Source organism: Bombus impatiens, unplaced genomic scaffold (assembly GCF_000188095.3).
Source record: "Bombus impatiens unplaced genomic scaffold, BIMP_2.2 scf_0276, whole genome shotgun sequence".
Lineage (NCBI taxonomy): Eukaryota > Metazoa > Arthropoda > Insecta > Hymenoptera > Apidae > Bombus > Bombus impatiens.
The window spans coordinates 385,500-411,975 of record NT_176695.1 but is presented as its reverse complement, the minus strand read 5'-3'; the positions used below and the strand labels follow the sequence as shown (position 1 = coordinate 411,975).

At 35.9% G+C, this 26,476-nt stretch overlaps 1 protein-coding gene across 1 annotated transcript in view; it reads left to right on the top strand.

Annotated features, from left to right (window-relative positions):
- The first annotated feature begins 4,175 nt into the window (after positions 1-4,175).
- LOC100748844 overlaps positions 4,176-26,476 on the top strand; it is a 403,660-nt gene continuing 381,359 nt past the window's right edge. The window contains exon 1 of the mRNA XM_024367091.2: positions 4,176-4,935. The gene's annotated coding sequence lies outside the window, so the exon portion shown is untranslated. The remainder of the gene's footprint in view (positions 4,936-26,476) is intronic.

Genomic DNA, 26,476 nt, shown 5'->3' with positions numbered 1-26,476 from the left:
CTCGGAATTCGTTTACTAAGAAGGAGCTGCCTTCCCCACTCCGTGGCAAAATCCTTTTTCAACAATATCTCTATTTTTTGGTAACGCAGCGTTGATTCGATTGCCATTTGTAAACTATCTTACGCATCCTCCAAACAGTTTTATCATCGACACCTCGTAGTTCAGTGACCTCGATTTGCCGGCTATCGACTTTCCAAACATTCACTCAAGCATCTTGGCGAGATCCTTATTGAGCGCTCGGTTCAGTCATAAATTATAGTAAGACTAAATAGCTATGAGCTATCTGCCATTATATCACCATGAAAATGCGTTGCCGCTAACACGTAATATATGAAAATATATAAAATATACAAAAAATAATATTCGTTACAATAATTATTGTTAGTAGGTAAAGCAATTTTCTATTAGATTATATTCATAGAAATATGAATTTATATAAATATCAGCAGTCTAATTATAATTCTTTTTGTTTATTGAAGCAGGAGCGAGATTGAAGTAAAAAAATTCGAAGATAAAGGTAAGTTTGATTTACATTATTTATAATTGATGTTAAGAAGAAACCTCATCAAGAAAGCATTCAGTGATATGTAGTTAAGTTTCGTAGATCTTTTACAAGGCAGAACGCTCGTTTCTCCTTCCATCGCGATAATAAAGCGAACATGGAAGCGCATATACAGTGTACCGATGCGGAAAACTTGTTCAGAGTGGGAAGGTGAAAGGCAGAGAATAAAGGAAGTCTACCGCATCGATAGCTACACGTGGAGCCATACGTGGAAATTGGAAATGCTTTGCATAGTTGCCACAGGAGATCCACTTCCAGTTAGTTCGTGGATGATACGGTTCGATGGCGATTTCAACGGGTATTTGTTTTCCGGGAAATTGTGCAAATTAGATAATATTCAACTTTTCTCATGTTATTAGTTTAATTCAAACTAATGATAAACAACCGAATCAATGTCTTGTAAATGTAATTCGAGTTTGCTTGTGTTATAGCGCGAAAACACAAACGTGTAATACGCAGATCACACTTGAAACGTGCACACGCAGATTAACGAATACAATAATGTAAGTATAATAATGTCAGGAATAATGACAGGATATCGGAAAGATCCTTATCGTGCGTTGATACGAGTTGTATGTAGAATCCACGATGGCGTCTTAGGGATCACATGGATGCCTTATGTATGCATAATGCCCCTCAAAGGGCGCGGTTTGTTCGCCGGTGTGAAACAGCGGAAACAGAAATGTGGCGTGTTTCGTCGGTGATACTAATTCTTGCATGACACGACAGCTGTGAGGCGGGACGTGCAAGCGAGCTTGCCCTTGTCAGAAGACTAATTCTGCTTCCGAAACTTCTATGAATACTGAGCGTGTGCGGTGTAAAACTGTTCAACTTAGAAGACGCGTAACATAGAATTAAATTTGCCACTGAAGGGAAAAGAAACTAGATCAAACTTTCAAACTGTTCTAGAGGAAAGAAGCAAAGGAAGGCCGTACTCTCCCGAGACGTCGGAATTCTTTGAGAATTAACAAGCAACCAATTTTTCCTCTTTCCCCCTTAAATTTTACACGATTAAATAGACTAATTAAATAAACAAATTTTACCTAACCCCTGTTATCTTGTTAGCTGGTAACTATGCACAGACAACTCGAATACGTCTGATCATGCACGGGTTTACACTACTGCCAGAAAATATTGGTTTACTCTACTGCAAAGATATTGACTGAAATAACGTACGTACGTCCCTGGTGTGCTGCCTAAATGTCTCCGCGATACTTTTCAAAGGTGTTTTTCTCTCCCTTTCAATAATACCATGCAAAGTGGTACGTATGAAAATGGTGGCATAACGATTACATGATATCGAGTATTCAAAGCCGCGCGGTCGTTTCCGAACAAATTGTTCGAACGATTCCTTTTTATAAGTCTCCTTCGGTAAAAGCACAACTAAACTTTGTGACGTCTCAGAACAACACGTCTCAGCAATCGGCGAATGCCAACTGCTTGGCTTTTGTCTAGGAATATTAAAGCGATGCAATTTTCGTTAAAAAGCGGGTAACAAGCTCGAAGTAAGAGGTGAACGAAGCGTGAAAACGAGCAAGATGATTACCTTTTTCTTCCGACGAAGGTAAATAATAATGTTTAGAATCGTGAAGTAAAAGGAAGAAAATTGCACAGAAGAATACTTAAATATAGGGAATACGTAGTGAATACGAAATTATATTTAACGGTAAAAAATTCAACTTCGGATGATTAATGTCGATTCTATTGTTATCACGAGGTACATTTTTACTGCTTTTAAGAAGTCTTACCGAGAATTTTATTTATATGATCTCGTATCGTACAATTAGTCTTATCAAACTACCATTTTGAATTTTCATTGCTGATATTACAGATAAACACAATAGCATTTCATCCTAGAAACATCGGTGTCTATCCACGATCGAAAGAGCATATCAAAAGGTAAAGTTAAATATTTACATGCTTGTAGTTATGAGAAGTATAAACTGACATGTTTATTTTTTGTTACATTATACGCGTTATATAGTCGCGTGTATATGTACATCAAGAAACGAGCGAACGGATTAAAGAAAGAGCTGCCTATGATGCGTGGATTCTTCATTTTTTACCAAAGATGATACCTTACATATTCATTTTAAAGGTAAAACTACGATAGAAAAAAGATGCGCAAGTTATAATAAATGGTCGACTGTTGGATTTGTCATTGCAGTTATGCAGTTGCTTTATAAAATTTAATTATCAGATTTAAAGAGCATGCTTGATTCGAGAGAACAACATTTTTAATATTATTATGTATCATAAGATAAAAACCTATACTTAAAAAGAACAAGCGCCATATGTCTTTATTTCACTGCGCAGGAATTGATCGATCAAACTTGACGCGCAATTGATTTTAATTTCGCATGCGTTTTGCACCACTTCTATTTCAAAGCGCGGGATCAACTGTAGTGGTAAGTTGTGCTCCGAATTAAATAACACTCGCTGTTTACAAAATTATAATTTTAGATAATATATTACAGCGACTTAAAAGAAGAGTGTAAAAGTTAGCGAAACTTTTGATGTCGATCTATCATTGTTTTTTACGGTAATTCAACGCAATATCATAATCGGGTCAACACAATCTTTTTAGCAATCACGGCAATATGTATTCATCATATTTATGCTCACACATTCCACACATTCACTCGTAAGGTAACTACTATCGCAATTACTATAAAAGAACAGAATAATTACCAAGTTTTAACTTCGTGTAATTACCAAACTTTAGCGGCCACTTAACTTGTGTAGTCACTACACTCGACGCTGTGCAGTTTACCTTATCGCGCTAAAAAGCATTTTAAGTCGGTAATTATCATTGAAACCGTTAAAGGAGCGCATCGGTATCGAATCTGTGCCGATGTTCTGGAAGATGTGGTTCAGTGATACAGGAGGTTCGTGGAATCCCTTAACCATGGCGCGATAGCCATGTAGGCGAATTTGAATGCAGGCCACGTTGTTGGAAAAAAACCTCAAGTTCGAGCGTCTCCAGGAAGTCCGAGGTTAGGCGCCTCTCTCGCATCAGTGGTACACATACAGAAAGGGTAGGCGTGGCACTCTCTGCTGGCCCGTTGGATGCTTGCGCGTGCACACGGAGGGACAGAAACAGAAGGTATACACACGCGTGTATGATATAGGGAGCAACGCGCGAGAGCGACGAGGATGCATTGTTGTATGGTATATGTATCCTCGAACGAGAAGCGAGGTTACGCGATGGAATAGGATGGATTATACGGTGGATGCTTGTAACGGAGATAGATACAGAAGAGGACAGAACAAGTTAGCGCGTGGGAAAGAGATGGGTGAACTGCAAGAAGCATAAGGGTGAGAAGGATAGGAAAATGATAAGAGAAATCAGATACGAGAGAGATAGAAGCACTAGTACCGTAATTGGTGAGAAAAAGATGAACAAAATCGAAGAGAGACGATAGCATGGTGCAAGAGAGATGCCGCGAGTGCCAGGGAGACGAAGAGGCGACTAGAAAAAGAAGATTTTGTTCATTGTCGATGGAAAAGAGAGGGAACGAACTTGAACACATAGGAGGGGTAAGTTGGAAGAGCGAAAGAGAGGGGGTTATAGTGAGCGAGACGGGATGGTGGTTTCAGTCACCGCCCGATCCTCGGCGCGCACGGTTTTGGAGCGGGTGTTCTTCTCGTCTTCGTTGCGAGAATCGCCGATTAACGAGGTCGTTTAAGTTTAAAGAGTGAGCTACACCGTGTGCCTATCGACATCGACTGTTTGCCGATAAAAATTTCGTACCAGCTGGCCTAAACTCCGGTACACGCGATGTTGTCGATAAATTAACGGAACTTTGTTTGTTGTTTTATCGATGGTCCAGCTGCGCGAGAAGTTGGAAAGAAAAGTGGTGTAACAATCGGTCCGGTAACTCGTGTTTTTAAGACTGTTTCATCGAAAAGCAGTTTTCCAGTTATAGACGTTTCTTCATTTCAAAGAAGGTTGTTTATACTTCTCGTGACAAGTATCTCGAGCGACACTGTGTGAAACGTGAAATTTGATTAGTTTGCTGCGGTGAACAGTTATGACATAACCTATAATCTAGACGTTCGTCATTAATCGTGTATATCGATGTATTGATTAGAGTGATCAATATGTGAGCGATCGATATATCAGATTAGTCTCCATTGTCTTCAGAAACGAAACTTTGAGTCGTGAGTGGAGAGTAAAGGAATTTTTCTAGTGTATGGACCGATAGATTTTGTACGTTATCTATCGACGTGGATGGGACATTTTTCTTCTTCTACTAGCTCACAGAGACACGGACCACGATCTTCGGCTCCTTTTACGGATTTTGTCGATCTGCCACTGCGAAATGCAGAGGTTTGCCTATCAGTGTCAGGCATTTTTTAGACAGATTTAGGTAAGTCCAATTTGAACTTACATTATACGGTCGGCAGGATAAATGATGTTTGGAAAAATTATGAGCGAAACTCCGTTCGTGGATAGTATACGATATCAGTTACATAGTTTCTTTTGATAAATTACCTCTTCCATTATATCTTAGGGAATGTTATTACATATTACAATTACGATTAAAGTGCAGAGGTATTTTGAAATATTTTAGAGATTAGTATTTTATGGCTGCATTACGTTTCACATTAACTTTATATCAATGTAATGAAAGAACGGAAGAAGAGGAAACAGTAATTTATAGAGCTCGATTTATTAATAAGGTTATCTAGTAAGTATCTTAAACTTTTATGACTAGAATTTTTTAATTTTCTATGTTTAATTTAATTTAATCTAATTCAATTCAAAACTTAGAAAATAGCAATTGCTATGGATAGATGGTCTAGTATAATCACAGGGGTATATGTAAGCTTAAAAAATTATGAAATTTTGGAAAAATATTTCAATTTACACAAGTTAAACAACAACAAAAGTTGTATGATTGGTATATGTGTATAAATCTATATTTTTCTAGAAACGAGTTATAACATCTGTATTTACTTAATAGATCTTGTTATGAATCTTCAAGTTTCCATATCTACGTATATCTACTTTATTAAATTATCATATACGAGTAAAAAGTGTAAAAGGTTTAAATACAACAGTATGCTCCAGAAACGAAAATGTATTTTCATATTCGTGTTTTTACATTCGCATTTAAAAATAATGTGTACTGCCTATAAAATGATTAAATTCACACGATTTTAATTTTAAATTAAATAACTTGTATATATGAATCCAAACTTCACTAATGTAAACGCGATCTAAGCTGTTATAATTGAAGACTGCAAGAAAGTAACACGATAAGTTATATTTTCCCCTCTTCATAACATTAAAATTACTATAAAATAACCTTCCGCTCTTTATAACATACAAATTATTGTTTGTCATAAACTGTATCTTTAGCTTCTACAAAACTTTGTTAACTACATACATACATATATTTTTGCAGCTGAGGTTCTTTTTAATTTTCGCTATTTTATATTAAAATAATCCTTTTTATTCGTAAAGTGACATTAAAATAAAAAAAGTCAACATTTATGCTGTTTCTCTGATCTTCAATTTGAAAATCAAACCACCAAAGCCAAGATTCTGCATACGAAAATACGTTACCATCATATACATATACTTATAATTGAATAAACTGTTGCATTAGGATATAGTATATTTTCCTTCAAAACATCTTCATCTTCAGTTTGCAATTTAGGTTAAAATTCTGGTCGGGGGTGTAGCGATCTTGTAACGTGATTTATGCCGTTATTTCTTCATTACGAAATAATTGACTCGGAGAAAAGCTTCCTCGGGACTCCGTTCTCCAACGAGCCTCGAATATAGCGATCGACGTAAGAGACTCCTTTCCATTCCGTAACGGCTACTCTTATAAAACTGCTAGTTCCATTATTACTTGCCAAATATAATAGCGTCCCATTATCCGCGTATTTCTTCCTTAAATGCGGCTACGATGTTTTCGTTACTACGTTACGCGATACTTAATTTTTGAGGAAACGACCGATAAAAGAAGGCAGAGAAAGAAAAACGAAGGAGAAAGAGACGATCCAAAAGAGAAAGGAATCTAAAGAAAAGAAGAAAAAAAGGAGAAAGGACAAGTACACAGAGACAAGAGGAGCGCAGCGTATCTGAAAGTGGAGACCAACCGAAGGCGAAAGGCTATTTCGCTAATGGAAAGTCAGATCCACAAATCGGCGATACAGTCGTTTTCATTTCTTTGTGTTTTAAGACCGTTTCGAGGAACTTTTCAATCCGGGTCAACTCGCACATCCGGTTTGGGTCGATATCGAACCAGGCTGTGAGGCTGCAAGAGGGGTGGAGAGCTTTGAAAATTGAAATTGTTATCGGTAGACACGTTATCAGAAACGGTATCAGCGTATCGTAAGAAACTTTCCTTGCCTTTACGAAGCGACGAGATTTTGCGTGGTTTTATGTGAGCCGCGCGAAGAACAGAGTCGTCAAGTATCGTGGTGGTTACTTCGCCGATGTTATTTCTTGCGCAAAATCCCGATATATTCTTGTAGCTCTGAGAAATGTACGCGTAGACGCAATTTGTCGCATCTAGGATATAAAAACATTAGTTTTATTTGTTTTCATTATGTTTTCTTTATCTTGTTTCCTTCATCAATGTTCAGCTTTGGAGATTTGTAGCTGCGCATTTCCTTTAATCATCCTCGAATAACGAGCACGTGTTTTCCACTCTTTTCGCCCTCAATCCGAGTACATGGCTTGCTGAAAGCCTTAATTAACGAATCAAATGTGAATACATACATCGAAGCGTGACGCCGTTTCTGATAAAGTTAAGTCAGACTAAAAGCCACGTTTTTCCATGAAACGAAACAATGTCCGGCTCGAAAAACTTCGAGAAAGATCACTTGGCTCAATGTAAATACTTTTCAGCGTACTGTTTGTGTCAATGTTCTGGGACCCGACCACATGCAGTCGTGGAGGGAGAGGTGAACCACAGAGAGTTGTCCCTCTCTCTATGTGTGGTTGCCAGTGTCACTCCCAAACAGCCTGTTGATGTTTTGCGGTTCGATTTAAAGGTTGCTACCGACGACGGGCAAATTCTGCGATCGCATTGTTCTAAGGTATTTTGAATATATAATCGTGATGATAAATAAATAGTTGAAGTTAAAGGTTTTATCGATAGAAGATTTTGGGAGTTTTTCTATAAACACATGTCTCTTTTTATAGAAAGAAGACAGTTTTAGTTACAGTTACAATTTTAGTTCTCCATTTCAATGATTTCATAATGATGAAGAAGAACAAATCGCCCAAGCAACGTCTTTAATTTTTTTTTTGCTTGTTTATTGTAATCCGCTTCAGTATTCTTATAAATCAACAATATCTAGTTATTAGAACTTGGTCGAAAATCAATATTATACTTTTCCATAAACCTAATACATATTATGAAAATTTCTTAGAATTTGTGGAATAGGATGTCTAAGAGCAACATTGTTTTAAAAGATTTATGATAAAAATTGATAGGTTTTTGAAATCAGATTAGTGAGACAAAATTTGTGTGTTTCATGTTTGAGCATAGTCGATTATGTAGATTCGTCGATGCAATTCTATAGTTACAGATTGCAATAACGTCGATTATAGCGTTATGAGTTTACCGTGGCGGATCGACAGATACGTGAACTTGGTGTAAAGACACGTTCCAGCGGATGCTGATTAACGTACCGTACGTGTTCGTTTAAGGTGCCTATATCGTTTCACCAATAGACATTAAATCGCAGAGCAATGAGCTAGATAACGTTTGCTATAGATTCAAGCATACTATGTTGTCAGTCAAAGCTAAAGATTCAGATTTCAACGATAATAATGATGATAATGATAATAATAATAATTTTTATTCGTAATTAAAAATAACACGTGGCATAAATCAATGTTACAGATAATGACAGATCGTGTTCCTTTCTTAACCCCTTAGCCTACACGCTATCTACCGATCGCGCGAGTCATAGTAAGCAAGAAGTTCGGTCGCGCGCCGTGCCATTCATCTGTTCAGCCGTGTGCCCGAACTGGAGCAAAATGTATACTTCTTATGACATGTATATTTAGGGGCTACGAAAGGAATTGTGGAATAATAAACAACGTTTGAGGATAAATAGTGTTTTTAAGACGTCTAGGACGTAATCATGATCAATTGATCAGTTGACAAAAACAATTTATTATTTCAAAGTGGATAATGAATCACTAGCAATTTGTAAATTACCACGAGTCACACTCGTGGGTTCCGTTTATGGCACAAATTCTTTACCATGAGTCTGACTCGTGGTTTTCGCTTATGGCACAAATTCTTTACCACGAGTGTGACTCGTGGTTTTCGCTTATGGCACAAATTCTTTACCACGAGTCTTGCTCGTGGTTATAGGTCAAGGGGTTAAAAATTCTCTAATATAGTATTAACACTTTGACTGCCACGTTGGTCATATATGATCGCCCACGGTTTCTCCTGTGACGCCAGGGTGGTCATTGAAGCACCGGAGCTTGAACGTCTTACAATTGTAAAAATTGTATGAAAATTGACAGTTAGGGCATTTTGAATATAAGCGATAAATAGAAGATACTTTGAAATAAGAAGTACCCCATTGAACAATTAAACATTTTTATTAGAAAAAATCAATGAATTTTTATTAGAAAGAATCAATAAAAAAAATGAGAACAAATCTTGCATCTAACGATGCACTATGTTAAAACGCTTTAAACATAAATGTGGCTCATCAATACAATCTGGACAATAGGTGGTCACTTACGCTTGCCCTTTTTTCTTCTGCATTTCGTGTCGCACAGTTAAAAGTGTGCACATACCTTACTATTATATATAGAATGAGCAAATACTATTTACTAATATCTTCTACACGTTTCAACAATATATTCTGGACGTTTTGCTTATGACGAAATAACGAATGCGAATGGTTTGTTGAAATAAACGAAGCGTTGTTATAATATCTCGCTATCAACTGTTACCAAGGCACCACGGTAGTCACCCGTGTCCACCAATAAGATACGGTCCATTGGAGAAGAACGTTGTCTTACATCATCAATTTATTATTATTTTGCCATTATATGCTTTGAATAATAAAAATACTCCAGTGGCGTCCTGAGCGAAACATGTGATTACGGCATGACAGTCAAAGTGTTAAACTATACCAAATACTAAAGTATACCATAAATTATAGGTAAAAGATTTGCAATGACTTTGTTGTTTATATTGGTTGTAATATTAGCATGATAAAGTTCAATTTTAAAAGCTAATTATGTAATAATGACAGTTGTGCTAGTAATTGTAGAATTAATTAAAAAATTGAAAAATTCTTTACTTTCAAGTTATTTCATTTTAAATATAAAGTTAGATAAAGGAGATTGTTCTAAAATAATAGTAAGGTTATCAATATTATTTCTATTGTTACATCGTTGCATCGTTTCTCTTATTAGACAATTTAAATTTATAATCGGTTAATTCCATAAAAACATAGAAAATATAGATAGGAGTTGCCATTAATTTGTTGGATGACACTGTTTTCTTCAAATAGAAACTTTTCAGAGAGGGTGAAAGTCGGTTAATTACTGACTCTGGATTATTATGATTCACGATATTGGTGAGGATGTGATAATTTTTGCTTACTAAATCCTTGATAACACGTAGCCTTACTCATTTCGGTAGGATTCACAGAGAAACATCATTGCATTCCTTCTCTTAAAATATAACAAAAAATTTAGGAAACGCCAACTCTTGTCACGCATCCTTAGAAAACACTTGGATAATCTGAATAAACGCTCTTTTTGGAAATATAATTATGTTATTTCCATGAAATTCGACAAATTTATGTTAAAATTCACCAGTATGTTCAGACATTAACATGCGATAGCATATACCATCTTAATATAAGTAAAACATAAAAATGGCGTCAACATTTTATTATATGGTAACAAGTTCTCCTCATCAGGAATTTTTTTTATATTTTCTTCCTTTCTTTCCTTCAAGCGACAAAAGTTTCACTTGCAGCTACTTCCTTCAAATCATAAAATCAAAATGATAGTAACCGTGAATATAAAGATATGTGAAAATGAATGAATGAAAATCAACCGTATCTTATTCAAGAAACATGCAATACGTATTTTTCTTCTATTCAAAACTTCCCCTTACTTCCATCTACTATTCTTTTATTGTAGGAAGTAAAATCGATCATCGATCCTCTTTGTTTCGCAAATAGTTAATCCTTGATCCCTTCGATGATCGTTACGAATGATAATAAGCGTAAAATTCCGTACCGTTTTGAGTGGAGTAATCGCTCGATAGTTATTGGGAACATTTTATACGGGGCGAGAGGATTTGTTCCGTAGTTGATCTTAAATTCACCGAAGCACGTACGGTATTGTATACCATATTTAGGGCGTCCTCTATAAGTTTGCTGATTTTGAACACACATCGAACATAGATACACATATTACGAAAGGAAATATCTCTTCGTTTTTCTTGTTGTATAACCACGAGCCATTGAGAAACGAGCAAGGCCGTTTTTACTTGCTTCGCGACCAAGTAACTGTGATAAATGTATACCGCGATCCCGGATCGCTTCCGTTATTGTTTTGATATTTTTCTCATTCCATAGATGAGAAATGTTGATTTTCTCTATTGTTTCTCAATGATCGAAATGACTCGAGAGCCGAGCTAGGATCTCCTCGAAGAGATTCAGCTCTACGAGTCACTTGGTCGTTTGTATCGTATGCTGTGTTATCCTCAACGTCCTCTATGGAAAAATAAATAATTCTGACTGAAAGCTATCTACATCGAGAAAGGAGAAGAAAAGAGAAAGGGTCTCGAAGGAAATACACTCGCGGCATAGTCGGTGAAGTCAAGCGGCGTCAAATAAGATATCGTGAAGAAATCGAGAGGTTCGCTGGACAAACTCGATCGTTTTGTACTTTGACAATTTTCAGTTTTTCTCCCTTTACCATCTATCCGATAAGATATTTTATAGTTTCTATAGAGTCGGTGAACATCTAGACCAATTTAGCTATTATAAATTATTTAAGTTCCATCGAGTCAGATTAAAATGACGAAATTAGTCCGTTATACTCTTCTCGCGGGCTACTGCTCGAGAGCACAGGCTGTCACACTTCTTCGAAAGTTTCGTCGATAATCAGATCAAAAGCTCGTTAACTATTGAAAACTCTTGACACGCCGATAATGTCTCGCGTTTCGATCATCTCCCGTTCCCCTTCCTTCCTTTTTCCTTCTTTTCCTGTCGATTTTTCCCCCCCTCGTCTCCCACATCATTCTCTTTCTTTTACTTAGGGATTGGAGGGAACGCTGAGACTTCAACTTTTCCGTCCAGACCTGGGTGTAATTAAGGGTAACCAAACTCGCAAGTTTCTGCCGGCTCTTTGTCGAGAATAATGCCTTTGGAGACGGCGTACTTTAAATTGATCGACGACCACGTATTCCGTCGAACGTACCACGAAATCGTTTGCGTTGTGCTCACGATAGATTTACGAAATGACCTGGATTTTTCTGCTGGTTACGCTTGAACCGTGTTCTTTTCGATATAGGAATCGTTTAATTCCTTCTTTCGGTGTGAAATCTATTTATACGTTCAATATTAGATACTAATGTAGAATTCTGTAAACACTGGTCAAAATAGAACAAATTTTTTTGAGAAAATAAATTTTCAATATTTTCATGTTCTGGCTAGAGTTTACAATTTCTCCGAGTATGAACGCGCTGCATAAAAATTCCAGAACGAGGTTGCATACGAATATGAAATCAAATACGAAACTAAAGAAGTCACGCCCGTAACATGAAATGAATCTACGATCTTGTTTCTAACAATTACAATATTTACGTTCTAATATAACTACCATTAAAACAATTCTACGTGAAATTCAGCTTCCAAAAAATTTTTGTGAGATTTGCTACAGTATGTGGTATGTATATACTTATAGTACTTGATAAAAATATTTGGATACTTACCTGTTAGCGGCAACGCATTCTGGAAACAGTATAATGGCAAGTGGTCCTCCGCTTTTTATTCTTACCATAACTGACAATGAGCCAAGGACTCAAGAAGGATCTCGTCAGGGTGCTTGAGCGAATGTTTGGAAAGTCCATAGCGAGCGTGCAGCGATTCCAAGGCATTGAGCTATGAGGTGTCGATATTACTGTTTGACGGATGCGTGAAGTAATTTGCAAATAACGAGCCAACCAACGTTGCGTTGCCAGAGAGTAGACATATTGTTTAAAGCTTAAAGGATCTGCCCACGGAGTGGGCCGAGTGGTGGAGGAAGGCAACGATGCTTTTTGGTAAGCGAACAGTAAGGGACGGGGGATGGTACTTAGCCTAAAGCCAAGATTGCCTAAAACATTAAGCTTGAAAAGTCATCTAGAGTTTTTAACATATTTTAACAAACATATATATGTTTTTCATAAAAAACATTCATGTATATATTACGTTTATTATATAAAACATTTTGAAATTTCAGTCGTGTCCCATTACAATGTATATGAAATTTCAAAATGTTTTTATAGAACACATGCGATATGAGCCATTTAGAAGCCCTATCGATCAACTCCATAAATTGAAAAATACAGAAAAGTGATAATATTACAAATATTAAAATGTTTTTAAATTTACATTAAATTTATGTAATTTTCTTGCAATGAATCCATTTATATAGGTAGGGCATTTGTTGTATGCAATGAGATTAAAAAATTAAAAGTTGGTTTTAAAATTTGGTTTCTAAGAGGCTCATATGTTCATACAAGTTTTCTATAGTAAATATCCAAGAACTTTCTGTATATACTGTATATGGATACTTTAACGCGTTTGCAAGTTGTTACACATATTGTTTGGAGAGATGACAGAGAAGATGGCAGACAAACAATAGAGAAACGAACGAGACATAGGAGGATCGCGATGTCGAGCATTCGGCATTCGTATAATAGTACAGGCAATAATTCGTAACGACGTGAATTATGCATGACTTCGTAGCCGATAGATTATGCATTGTAACCCGACCGCGTAAAACTCGCGAGAATATAATTTTACCGAGTGGCCTCGGCTATTATCAAACATTAATTACCCGACTCTGTAATTTTATTGTGTACCAATCACTAATACGAACAGCGCGTCGATTATTGTTTCATTAACAATCCGCGACTGACACAACACGCAATGGTTAATCAATAGTTGAATGTAATTTAATTCAGTGTATTGTACTATAAAACGTTTACTATAATTTTTCCTAAGATGATAAAGCTTGTTGCAGTCGAATAATGTGATATTCTTGCGATTTTGTATTGAGTGTTTTAAAATACTGTACTGATACTGATAAATCCAAATGTTCGTAAATTCTCACGATCGTAGAAAATTTATAAACATATGTTATTTATAATTTAGTAAAAATTGTCTAATATTTGCTAACATTTTACGTGACCAATAGACAGTGGATTATGGACACTGGGCTTATGTTTCGTTGCGAATTTATAATGCCGCTGTGCCCATTCCCTTTTCGACGGAATTTCATAAGCATCTCGCGCACCCCTAAAAACCACTCCTATGGAATTTCTCATAACGACGGCTGTTGCTACGTTGTATGTGAGATTTTTACAGACGATGTGTTTTTCCATCTACCATCCACTTTTTTCTCAGTTTACTACCTTCCATTTTTCGAGTAGACTTTCATTGCATTGGGGTTTTCTTGGATCGTCTCGATGATATTGATGAACTGGAAAACATGTGCATTTCAATATTTTGCTCCTTATTCAATTTTTTTACCGTATATTTAAAAAATATACATTATAGATGTTCAAACAGAACTAGCTCAGATATATTCACAACTTTTTATGATTTTAATTGAAAAATTGGTCATCCAGTTTAGAGAATATTAGGTAGCGTGAACAGTCAGTCAATTAAAAATGCAATAAAAGTATCTTTCAATCATCCTTGGGGGAAGATAATAGACATATTTGAATTAATAAAAGAAAATTGATCTTTTTTACTTACGTTGTATTCTGGCCTTTCTAGGAACCGTATCTGCGTTTGGAAACCGTACGTTGTACCGTGTCCAGTCGCTGCTTAGCCGGGGTCACTTTTACAATTATTGTTTTTAAGAACGAGTGGCCTCAAGCCGGACATACTTGTTGCAATCTCTAGATGAAACGAAGACGAGAGGCATTCTCGGCACATCAGCCCTTTAATCTTTCCTATTTTTTCCCAGTCTAAGGAATTCCACAAGAACTCCTCTGCACATTCATTAACCAGCTGTCAACGCGACAAGTCAACTTTCTTTTCTCAAAAACTCCCTGCGAAACGTAAACTGGATAGGAAGAAGAGTAATCGTGTATTATATTACAGTTTAAATGTATTTAGTATATGTTGGTGTTAAAACTGTTGAAAATGACAACGTGAGTTCGTGCTCGCCATGCATATGCAGATGCGTTAGTTATAAGAAATCAGAACTAGAGGATGATCCTAGTTAGAATCGATAGATTTAATCGATAGGCTTAAGATGCTTTTTTGTTTTTATTCCTAGTTTTTGTAAGCGCGTGCAATAAAGGTTTTTTTGGCTCAGAACGGTGTGATAGATTTATCCATTTAATAAAATAATAACTATTCTGATCTTACTTCTGAGTATAGAAATAACAACAAAAACCATCCAATTTCTCGATCCACACCCTGGAATTCAACACTTACAACACTTTGACAAATTACCAGTTTTATAATTTATGCTAATACGATGTCGAGTCTTCTTGACGTGTAATCTCCAAAAAAATGTTCGTAGATCGATGCAGTAACGAAGCAGTTTACATTTACAACATTGTTCCCTTGTATACTTTACGTGCAATTCTGCAAAGTTGATTCTACACGTCATTTGCGATTCAACACGTGGTTTGTTACGATTCAATTTTCATTTTCGAGTTAATTGTGCTTTGTTTGGCGATCGCGCGCGATTTCTAAACACGTTTGCATGCAATATACATCCTCTGTGGTTCAAATCAGATATGATTGTTTAACGCGATACGGAAAGGTGACGTTTTATAAATGCTATATCCCTGTACGTGATTTCGCTAGTTTGTCTATTCGTAGATTTGTCGATGAGAGAAACTATAATATTTGCGCTTTCGTGCGATTTCATGAGATTTGATTCGGCTTGCTTTCCGGACCTTAATATTAATTCGTATAACGGATGCATTCTTATTGAAGCAAAAGGAGAAAGAGAATGTAAGCTACAAATTTTGACATTTAACTTGCTGGAAAATTATTGTCAGTAACAGATGCCTGATGAGATACTGTTACGAACTGTAACTGATTTATGTAGTATCATTACCTTTTGCTCGATGAATATACAAATGTCAAGAGGAGTATTTTCCACTGCGATATAATCTGCGACAATTTTGGAATTGCGAGTAAAACAGTTTGAACTTTTGATGAGGAGTTTTGCTTAAAAGTGCGCGTGGCAAGTTTATATCATTTTCTAATTTTGCATTGGATTAATCTTACATGTATATACAGTGTCTGAAAAGCTAGCATACCATTGTATTTATTATAGTACTTGCATACTAATTAAATTTCAACGGCTATCTGTATATTCCTGTCTCATTAGTATTATATATATTTATTTATTTATATTTATATTTATGTCAAGTAGCTTCAGATCTAGTTTTTTAGATGTACTTTACTTCAGTTCTAGTTAGCGGTATTTATTGGTGATTTTTTTTAGACTTTAATATGTATGGGTTCGTACGGGTACCTGATGTACTTTTTATGTTTTCTGGCCCATCTGTTTGCGTTGTGTCACTGCTCGTTACACTCTGTAACCCTATATGGATGTTAATATTAGGTTAAGGAGAGTGGAAGGAAGTTGATAAACAATAGAACCAATGAGAGTATTGTGTACAATACAGATCAGAGGTATCGTCGGGAGGGGCGACTGTCGATAAGGAATATTGTAAACCAAGTTCATTCTATGGCACCATAGGGACTGAAATTATAATACATCTATCTGTACTAATTAAATTTAGAATAAATTGCATATTGGTTAGCAGTACTTTCATATGACTATAGTAATTTGGTACTATGTATCTAAACGAAATATAGAACCTGATATAAAGATCGAACTTTGAAAGAGGCAAAGATAAGATGATTAAGAAATAGAGGACGAAATATTTACACAAATAACTATTATTAGTATGTTGGGATTTAAATAACTGAACATCCAACTTCAACTTTTACTTCAATTCTAAAGCCGACTGGTATTGTTAAGATAACTGGCAGCTTCTAAAAGCCCTTGTATAAAGATTTCTTCTCGGTAACAATATCTTGCATTATAGTAACATGCGCTTCTAAGAAGATAAAAATGCTTCTTAAAGTTTTTTTAAAATATTTCCGGTAGAAAAATATAAAATATTCAGATGCCATTCTTCTTGTATTTACTGCAATATTTTAGGCAAAACATTGGTTTCTCATATGTCACATAAAGATATCAGTCAACAAAGGACACATTTTCAAAGTAAACGAAAGTTTCTATTGACGACGCTTGAAACAATGCCCTTTGAATGCATCTAAACACTCACTCGGCACTAGCAAAATTGCACACTTGAAATTTCAATCTGTTCGTTCACGTGCTTTTCGTCGAAACCAAAACATAATCCGTGAAAACGCGAGTGGTGGAAACAACAGTTCAAATCCTACTAGAGGCTCGATAAACTCGTCTGTATTAGGTTTCCCTGTGAAAATTCCAAGTGACGTCCAACAACTCCTTTGAAATTGAATTGACCCTCTAACCTTTCTAATTAGTTACAAAAATAATCATAACATCATTATATACTATGCATCTATTATATGCATCTATGTAGTTGGTGCAAATTTCAAGCCAAGTAGCGAACAAATCAAGATAGCGTGATATAAGAAAAATAATTCTTATATACAATAATATATTGAAATTTATATTTATTTCTATTTATTATAATAAATAGGCTATTTAAAACAATTATAGGATCACTATTATAAATTGAGTTTCATTATACCAGATAAGTGAATAAGAGTGAAAAATCCTATAGGTTTAACGCAAACTGATGTGTTTTTCGTCTAATACTATAATGAAGATTGACTTTATAATAATCATTAAAAAAAACTATAAATACAAGGAGTGGATATAAAAATTAATTTGACATGGAATATGATCCTGACTTAAACATTAATTTATGCAGTGTATATTTATTACGATCAGTATTTTTTAGTAAAGCGTTTTTTATTTTCTATATAATATCTACAAACTTTGTGAGACCCAACAGTGTCTTTTTTCAAACTTATCTAATGTTTCAACTAATCATCGTCTCATTTCTCACATTTATTAGTACGAACACTCGAAACATCAACATTACTTGATTATGACTACACCTATTATCGTTGGCATATCGTTCGCTCATTGGAGGACAGTTTATCCATCGCAAAATTATTCGGATCGGATTATCCTCGGTGCATGGAACAAGGTAATATTTTGGTTCTCAACGGTGGCCGAGCAAGCTGCAGCACAAGCAAACCAAAACGCTGCGGGAAAGCCAGTGGCCCAGGTCACGCTCAGGATTTATCGCCACGTACTTCTTACCAACGAGCCGCACATTTTGAGCGCGTGTGCGCTATCATTTCCCGTGTTCTTATAAAACGGGTCGGACAAACTTCTTAGTCGGTATTTACAACAGCTCGCGTTCGTTTTCACGATGAATAACGCGGAAAGAAACGTGTTACATTTCTATAGGATACGTAACCAATCTGAGCTTTACACGATTTAGAGTCTTATTGTATTATGAGATTATTATGTTGATCGATTCATTTTATGATTGATCGAATATAATTTGAACGCTTGAATGTAGGTTAATTCAAATTTGTGGTAGTTATTAACGAATTATTAACGAATTAACGAAAATTAGTAGTTATTAACGATTATATCATTTGATCGTTGACATATTTTTGAATAGTCTTAAATAAGAAAAAAAAAAAGAAAATATGGTAAGTATTGTATTTTGATGTTTATCTACCGCTGCTAGGGGTACGAATTATAGACAGAATTTACTGTATGTAGAGCTGAAACTGCGGAAAGTTTTTGCGAATATCTCGGAACTAAGGCCGACCGACAGTTATATGTATGGGAGAAAGTTGTTATGACATATTCAAAAAAGCATCGTACACTGTTGATGGTACACTTGTAAATAATTATCGAAAATATTATTGGGAATGAAATTAAACGAATAAGAGTTTATGATTTTAACGTGAATTTCATTATAATGTCTAAGAATTATCGTTTTCATCGAAGTATCTTTCACAATTTCATACGACATTATTCCCAGCCATTATGCTATAGGAATGAAACCTAATTTATATGTCTGAAATACTGCAGTTGCTAAATATTTCACCTCATATCATGGTATTTGTAATTACTTTCGACCATGAGGAAATTTCCTACGGTATAACTAGCAATGTAACTTCGTTCTGGGCTCGATGCAAAATTATTTCATCACGTTACGAAACATTTATTTGTAATTTTTCCCGTGAAATGTTTGAATTTCAATGAAATGCACTAAGGATACTTAGACCGATGGGTGCAAATGGGTAGAAAAAAGTCTGCCAATTCGGATCGAGGGTGACAGGGATGGATCGTCGGGGTCACGAAATAACATGCTGGGCACGAGACAGTAGCAGAGTCGTAGCGAGTATTTTGTCATAAAGCAAAGGAATTTTCGACTGAGCTGTGCGTTCTCGTCTGTAGCAGGATTCTAGGACGTGCTGTGCATAAAGCACTTGGTAAAGTCTTAAATATCCGACACGTTCGTGGTAAAAGAGGAGTTACACTCCTTTCTTTCTCTACTTTTCGTAGGTCGTTGAATTTTACAAATTAAAGTCGTTCGAAGTAAACATGATCTACCGTTTTACAGTGGAATGTGATCGGTTTAATCGAACTGGCGTAAGGATAAGGGCATACTCGTGAGATTCTCGTAAACAGTCTCCGAGGATTCGTTAAGTTGGCGTAAACAAGACTGAAAATACTCGCGAGGGGAGTGTGCCAGACGTTGCTTGGTATTTCAACTTGAATTCCAGGCTAACTTCCGCCGAGTATTGCTCATGCGCACCACAATTTTGGTTTAATGGAAGTTTTGTCAAATTAAAAGCAACGTTGAGGATCCTCTGTTATGCGTAATTTCGGACAATTTTACAATTTTGTAGTAATTTTATTGTATAATCTTCGTTACTCTCGTCTTAGTCAGTCAATATTTGCAATTTATATATTTCGAGATATAAAATAAATAGATATAAGAATATTTTTTCAATTATTAGTTAACAAATTTTATTTTTGTACATATGTATTATACGTTATTCCTTAAAATTTTCGGATGAATGTCGTGCCGTTCCAAAGAGAAGGCATCCCCATCTTTCTCATTTTGTAGTTAGTTTCTTCTAACAAATTTCTCATTCCTCAATCATACATTAAACAATTAAACCTGCTCTACATGTCACTACCCATTGAGCATCCTCATAATTTTACATACACTTTCCTTAGCTACAACGTAGTCTAATTAATAAATACCTATTATAGATTCTTCGAAAAAAAAACATTGCCCTTTCGCAGTTTATCACATAAATAATAGTGATACTTATAGACGTAGAAAACGTGTAGGCTGTCTTTTATTTTTTTTCAATTATTATATAACTACTGTTACATTATTCTCATGAGATACTCTATCATATACAACATTACTATAGATGAGGACAAAGCCAGGCAAGGGTTCGTGGTAAGGTAGTTGGCAGTAGATTAAGTCACGGAGGCGTACTACGTCAGACACGGATGCTCACCGCGTGGAGAAACGAATCCGTCTGGAAAGCAGTTGCATCCGCATACCGTAGTTTTCCGCTCGAAACGATCGTCAAATTCTCACATACATACTAATTTAAGCAACCGTGCCAGGAAGTACGAATTTCCGGGGCTTTTGAGGAGAATCGAGTTGAAAAAAAGAGGGCGGCATGCGGTGAGGCTAAGGTAAATTCACAGAAACCGGTCCGTGGAAGGAAGGATGAAAGCTGATAGCGAAGCTTTCCGTAGATGGCGCACGCCTTGGAAGCTCGTTCTGCGGTCTGATAATAATTCGTTTCACGTACTTAGTTTTCGTGGCTGCGAATGGTAGTCCGGATTACTCGTCGAGCCCGGCCACATGCTTCTCGGAATACACACGTGGCGGCTCAAGCTTCTCCGCTACTTAGACCTTCATTTTGCAGTTTCTGTCATCAGCCGCCTTTACTCCTCAATGCACCCTAGAGTACTGTGAGAACCTGCGCAACCATCGTCTGAGAAGCTTTGCTTTCTTTACTTCTTAAACTGCCAAGATGAAATAACCAGTCGCCCAAATATTCTTTTATAATCTCTAGAAAATTGTTTTTATTCCCATTGATGAATTTCTACTTGACTTCTATCGACGTATAGTACTTGATCGTGCTTTTTATTGAAGAGTAGTTTCATCAAAAGTTCGGTCAATTTGTTGGATGCCATAGATTTCACATTTGAAATTTTATTATTTAATTGAGGATGTTTATGTAAATTTATACTTTTAAAAATCACTAAAGGTCCTTTAGCAAAGAGAAACCTTTTAAACATTATAACGAGTATTTTACTTGAAGTATTTTGTATATTTTTACATATTATTTTGAACGTTTTTTCACATTGAACATTTTTCTACGTGATCCAATTACTATATGTATAGGTATAACGTTAGTATAAATTTCTTTTTTCAGAATTGCTACCTATAGAAATATATGTATACTTGTCAAGAAGGCGGAAAACTTTAATGATAAAAAAATGATTATTTTTCTATCATAGGTCTTAAATACAATTCCAGTTTTATCATCTTTTTATTTCTATTTTTCATCTATCTCGGTCTTATAATACTTCCGATGAATTGATGTCCTATCATCGAGTGTGTTTGCTTCTTGATTCCTCTGCTCTTATGCATTTTGTATGGGAATGACCATAATTCTGCTATCAAATATTATATTTATTGTCAACTGCTTTCACAAAGACAATATTGCGACTCCGGAAAATGTTGCTCAAGAGCTTCTTTTCAAACATTCAGTGCGCCGAACACTTTAGTTGATCGGAGTTGCTTTTATCGCGACGCGTAAGTCATGATATTCTAACGATACGCTGTTGGCTTTCTTCCGTTGACTATTCTTCCTTTAGCATGGTTATGGAAACTCTTAACGACATTTTCTAGTTTATCTTATGACTTGTTGTACTTATCTTTGAAACAGCTATTTCGTAAAATAAAAATATGACCGAAAGTGTTATCAAATCCGATTGAGCATAACATTAAAAACTGCTCAATAAAATTAAAATATAATGTGTCTCTTCTTTAATTCGAATACACGTCAAACTTTATACATAAACATTAATCCACTCTTAGTTTGCATCACAAGCGAAACAAACGCAGGAGAAAACTGAAAGCAATGTACCAAGGTAGTATATTGAAAAGAGGTACGAGAAAATACAGGGTTGCCTGAAACCAAGAGGGGACTAAACCATAGTGAGGTGTAGATTAGAGAGACAGACGCAAAATTTAATGGTAGACGGTGAGAAATTAAAAATTCCTGGCCATTTCTCCAGTAGATAATCTTGAAGAATGTTTTGTGTATCGTGGAAGTGATCTCGCGATGTTTCAGTCTTAGCAAATGAAGAAAAAGCTCCATTCGAATGGAGCCGGTGTTTTGTAACAGAAAATAGAGATTGCCAGGTTCGTTTCACGCGTTCTCCTACTACGTTTTAATCGTCGAAGTAAATGCTTCACTGATTTATTCGCTGCTATTCCATTGGCTATGATCATGGTGCCCGCATTAGCGCGAAGTTTAAATGTCGTTCAAACCGTGGAGTGGGTCTAATTAACTTTCTCTGTGACCGTATGTAGCAGAATTTCCTTGAATTCCAAATGTAACGGAAATATATATATATATATATATATATATATATATAATATACACATTATACATATAAAACGTTTCTTCCTCAATGTAAATATAACATGGAAAATGGATCCCCCTGAACGCGAGGAAAATGAAAAGCTGTCAACGGGCGAGTGTCAGAAAGCTCGAGAAAGATTATGATCTACCGCCTGGTAACGTAATAAGACCAGCCCTTGCTTTCGAACGCGAGGGAAAACAAATTTACCGGCTTTCCCTCTCCCCCTCTCTATTCACGATCTAACCTGTAGACGTGGCAGTTGGCTGTTAAATATTAGGACTAAGGGAGTAAGAGAATTCTCGAACAAGTAAAGTAATTAAATTATAGTCCTCGTCACTCTTTTCATCCAGGTTGAACTCTTTTCCCTTCTTCGTTTGAACAATCTTTATTAATTCGATTTTCCTTACACGGTTCCTTTAACTTATCAGAAGCAAAGTACACGGTCCATTTATGGGGTCTCCTTATCCCCGCTATTCCCCCGTGATATCCTTATTACGTGGGCAGCGTCCAAGTTACGGCTAGTTAGTTAAACCTCAAACTTCATTACGTAGTCGAATGGCGTACGGAAAGGGGTGAGAGGCAGCAGCGAAGAGGCGACCGGTTTTTGCCAGCAAAAACTGAACAAGGTATCATCGTTGTCACGAAGGATTCTCTCATTTCCTTCATTTTCCCCGATAATAATTCGGCTCGGTAGAAAGGGGAACGGAAGAAAATTCCTGGGACGAACCAAGAGACTAACTCGCAAATATTGACCGTCTCTCGAAGGGGTAAGAAGGACGAATTTCCTGCTTAACAATACTTACCTCTGTTCGCGAGTTCTCGCGTTATCGGTCTTCGTGTTATAACAAAAGGAGCTTCGCGACTCGTTTGTCGTTGCCTGACACTGGCGCGAGTGAAGTCCTTGCAACGTGTTACCGCTTCGTGAACTCGCTCTTCATTTCCTCACGAACGTCCCTTTTATTCCATTTAATCTGGTTCCTATTCTAATGTTGCTTCTTTTACTTTTATGTCGATTTTAAATCCAAAGTTTTTCGTTTAAACGGATTATGGATATATTATAAAATGTTATAGATCTTGAAATGTCGTTAACATTGTGATAAGACACGTTTATCATGATTATATTAGTGGAACTATACTATAAATTAGTATATTCTACTATATACTACATACTACTATACTATACTATACTATACTATATACTATATCCTATATACTATATACTATATACTATAAATTTGTGGAACCATTTTTTACCATTATTATATGTATGTTCAAGATGGATATTTCTATTTTATATTAATTTTTTCCCTTGAATATATGTTTGCGAGAAATATCTCGTAGCTTCTATATGTATACATTTTCAAATTGGTTTCTAATTTGATCAATATCATTATGACATTCGTGCCTCGTTACAGTGGTAACGAAATTTCAAAATGTTTCGTATAATACACATAATCTATTCATTAAAGGTTTCTATAAGTGTACGGATACTTTCGTGAACTATTGTATCAATGTTTCGTATTTATTTGGAAAATAACAAGAGTCGAATTCGAACAAATCGAATTGCAATCAGGAAAAGCTACCGTCGAATTAACGGATCGGTTACACTGAAAATTCGGTGATTTTGTAGAATTTAAAGAATCTCGGAGCCGTTTAAATATCTCGTAAATCGACATTTATATCGTTATACGGGCTCATTGTCGAACCGGTTTGAATTAAACCAAATTAGAGCGAATTAATTTACTTCTGTCATCGATTTTCATCGTCATGGGTGTGTGAGTGTATTTATAGTCACACGTCGTGAACGAAAGGACGAAACGTTGTATAATTGTTATAGTTTTTTGGAAATTGCAGTTTTCCACTGTTTCTGTCTTCGTTATCTTCCTATCCATAACAGGAATGTATTAATAGCTTGGGGCCGCGTTTTCTTCACCTTACGAGTAAATCTCATAGTGCTTCGTATGCTTGGGTGGAAGAAAATGTGTCGAATTGAGGAATCGGATCGAGGCATTAACGTTCGTTTGAGAACTGACGAGTTTCAGTTGGAGTTAGTCGTGTTCGCGAGATACTGAATATTTAAATGGCTATTTCCACTTAGATCCTTTGTAATTTTTATAACTTCTGTGCACATAATTGGTCGATGAATGCGTGCAGCCAATGATAAAAAATTTTTATCGCGTCTATGGTTCGTCAATCATACCAGTGATTGGGTTGAACTGGTCATTTTATGGCACTTTTATTCATCTGTTGAATGATAAGTTTGTTTGTATTTCTTTCTTTGTTGTTCTTTCTTTCGTTTCTATTTCAATTTTCATCTATGATTTAACATGTTTCTGGAAATGCATTAAACATAATATTTTATGTCAGTTTTATGTTATAGACACATACTTTTTCTCCTTGTGTCTGTTATACAACTTCGTGCAAAGATATTTCTTGTTCTATTTACCTTTACCTAGATTCAAGCTCACATTCTATCCATTTTTTGAAGCCGTAGGCAGTCTTGTCTCGATCTATTAACGTTCTGTTTCAAAAACTGTACGGTCTTGTCTGGATCCGTACAGGTTTTGTTCTATTTCAACCTATTGTTACGTACACTCGGTTTTGGTCCAGTTTAGATTTTCGTACACCCACAGGTCATAGATATGGAGGGCGAGTTTAACGGTATGATTATTGAAAACCTAAAAGTTAAAAGCATTTCTTTTTTATTAAAACAAGGCCAAGATCGATGCATCAAATTTTAAAGATCACTGCAGGGTTAACTACTCTCTTCAGCCAATAAATAGCATAAAAATTGCAAATTCGACAAAAAGCACCTATCACTTTTTTCCTTAGTCTTCAAGCGTATATGTATGTACGTATTTTACAAACGTAGTAGTGTCCGATCAAATATATCCATTGAAGCTCTTTCAAAAGAATAGTAACATGTAACAGCATCAGCTTCAATGTAATGGTAACAAGTAACATCAGTTTAATAGTTTAATAGAGGACCAGAGCATTCGATGGAATCGACCTGCGGAGCAAGCAGAAATTTCGCACTTGAAAATATAGAAGAGCTACACGATTGGTAGTGAATGATTTTAACACTTTTATTTTAGAAATATTTTCGTACAATGGAAAGATTTTCGTTCCTGTTCGCCATGATCGTGGTATTCACGGATGCATATCTCTCCAGAATGCACGCCAAGGATTCGATAACTCCGTTCACGCGTGAACTCACGATTTTCTGTGAACCCAGGAAACCAGAGTTCAGGCACCGTATTATCTCCGTTATATTAATGCAAGCCGATTTCAAAGTTGAGCGCGCGTCAACTCCTGGATCTGCACAGTTGTTCACCGACACGATTTAGGTCTAGCAACTTCAGTCTCGCCCCGGTATAACGTGGTGCCCGATAAGACTAATGTAAGTTGAGTCACGTAGTCTCGCAACAGATTGGGATATCTCGACCGGTCTGCCAAACCAGACTTTGCTCTTTATGTGCGAATGTTCCCGACGATGTATCGAGATATCGGTTGTTTTGTTTGAAATATTAATTAGCAAGTATCAGTGCTTTTGTGCATGGTGCTGAATAATTATTCCTGAATTTTAGAAAACGAGAATGCAACGTTCCTTCGATTTCTTTCATGATAGACATTATGATTGAACGATTACGATTGACGAGTTGTATTTATGTTTCGTTTATTCGGCGCTTTGAATGAAATATCTCATGTGACTAATTTTTAATATATAGATGTAACTCATATTGTATCTTGTTTCGTATGAAAGGAAAGTTAAAAGTATTTGTTTTTAATATGTCCTACTGGTGGTATCTTCAACCTCTACCTTCAACCTTTGATGCATCAATTGACCAATTTTTTGATATACAAGATCGTATATGTATCTTTTCAATGACAATAATGACATTATATCCTTCCAATAAACCGCATAAACT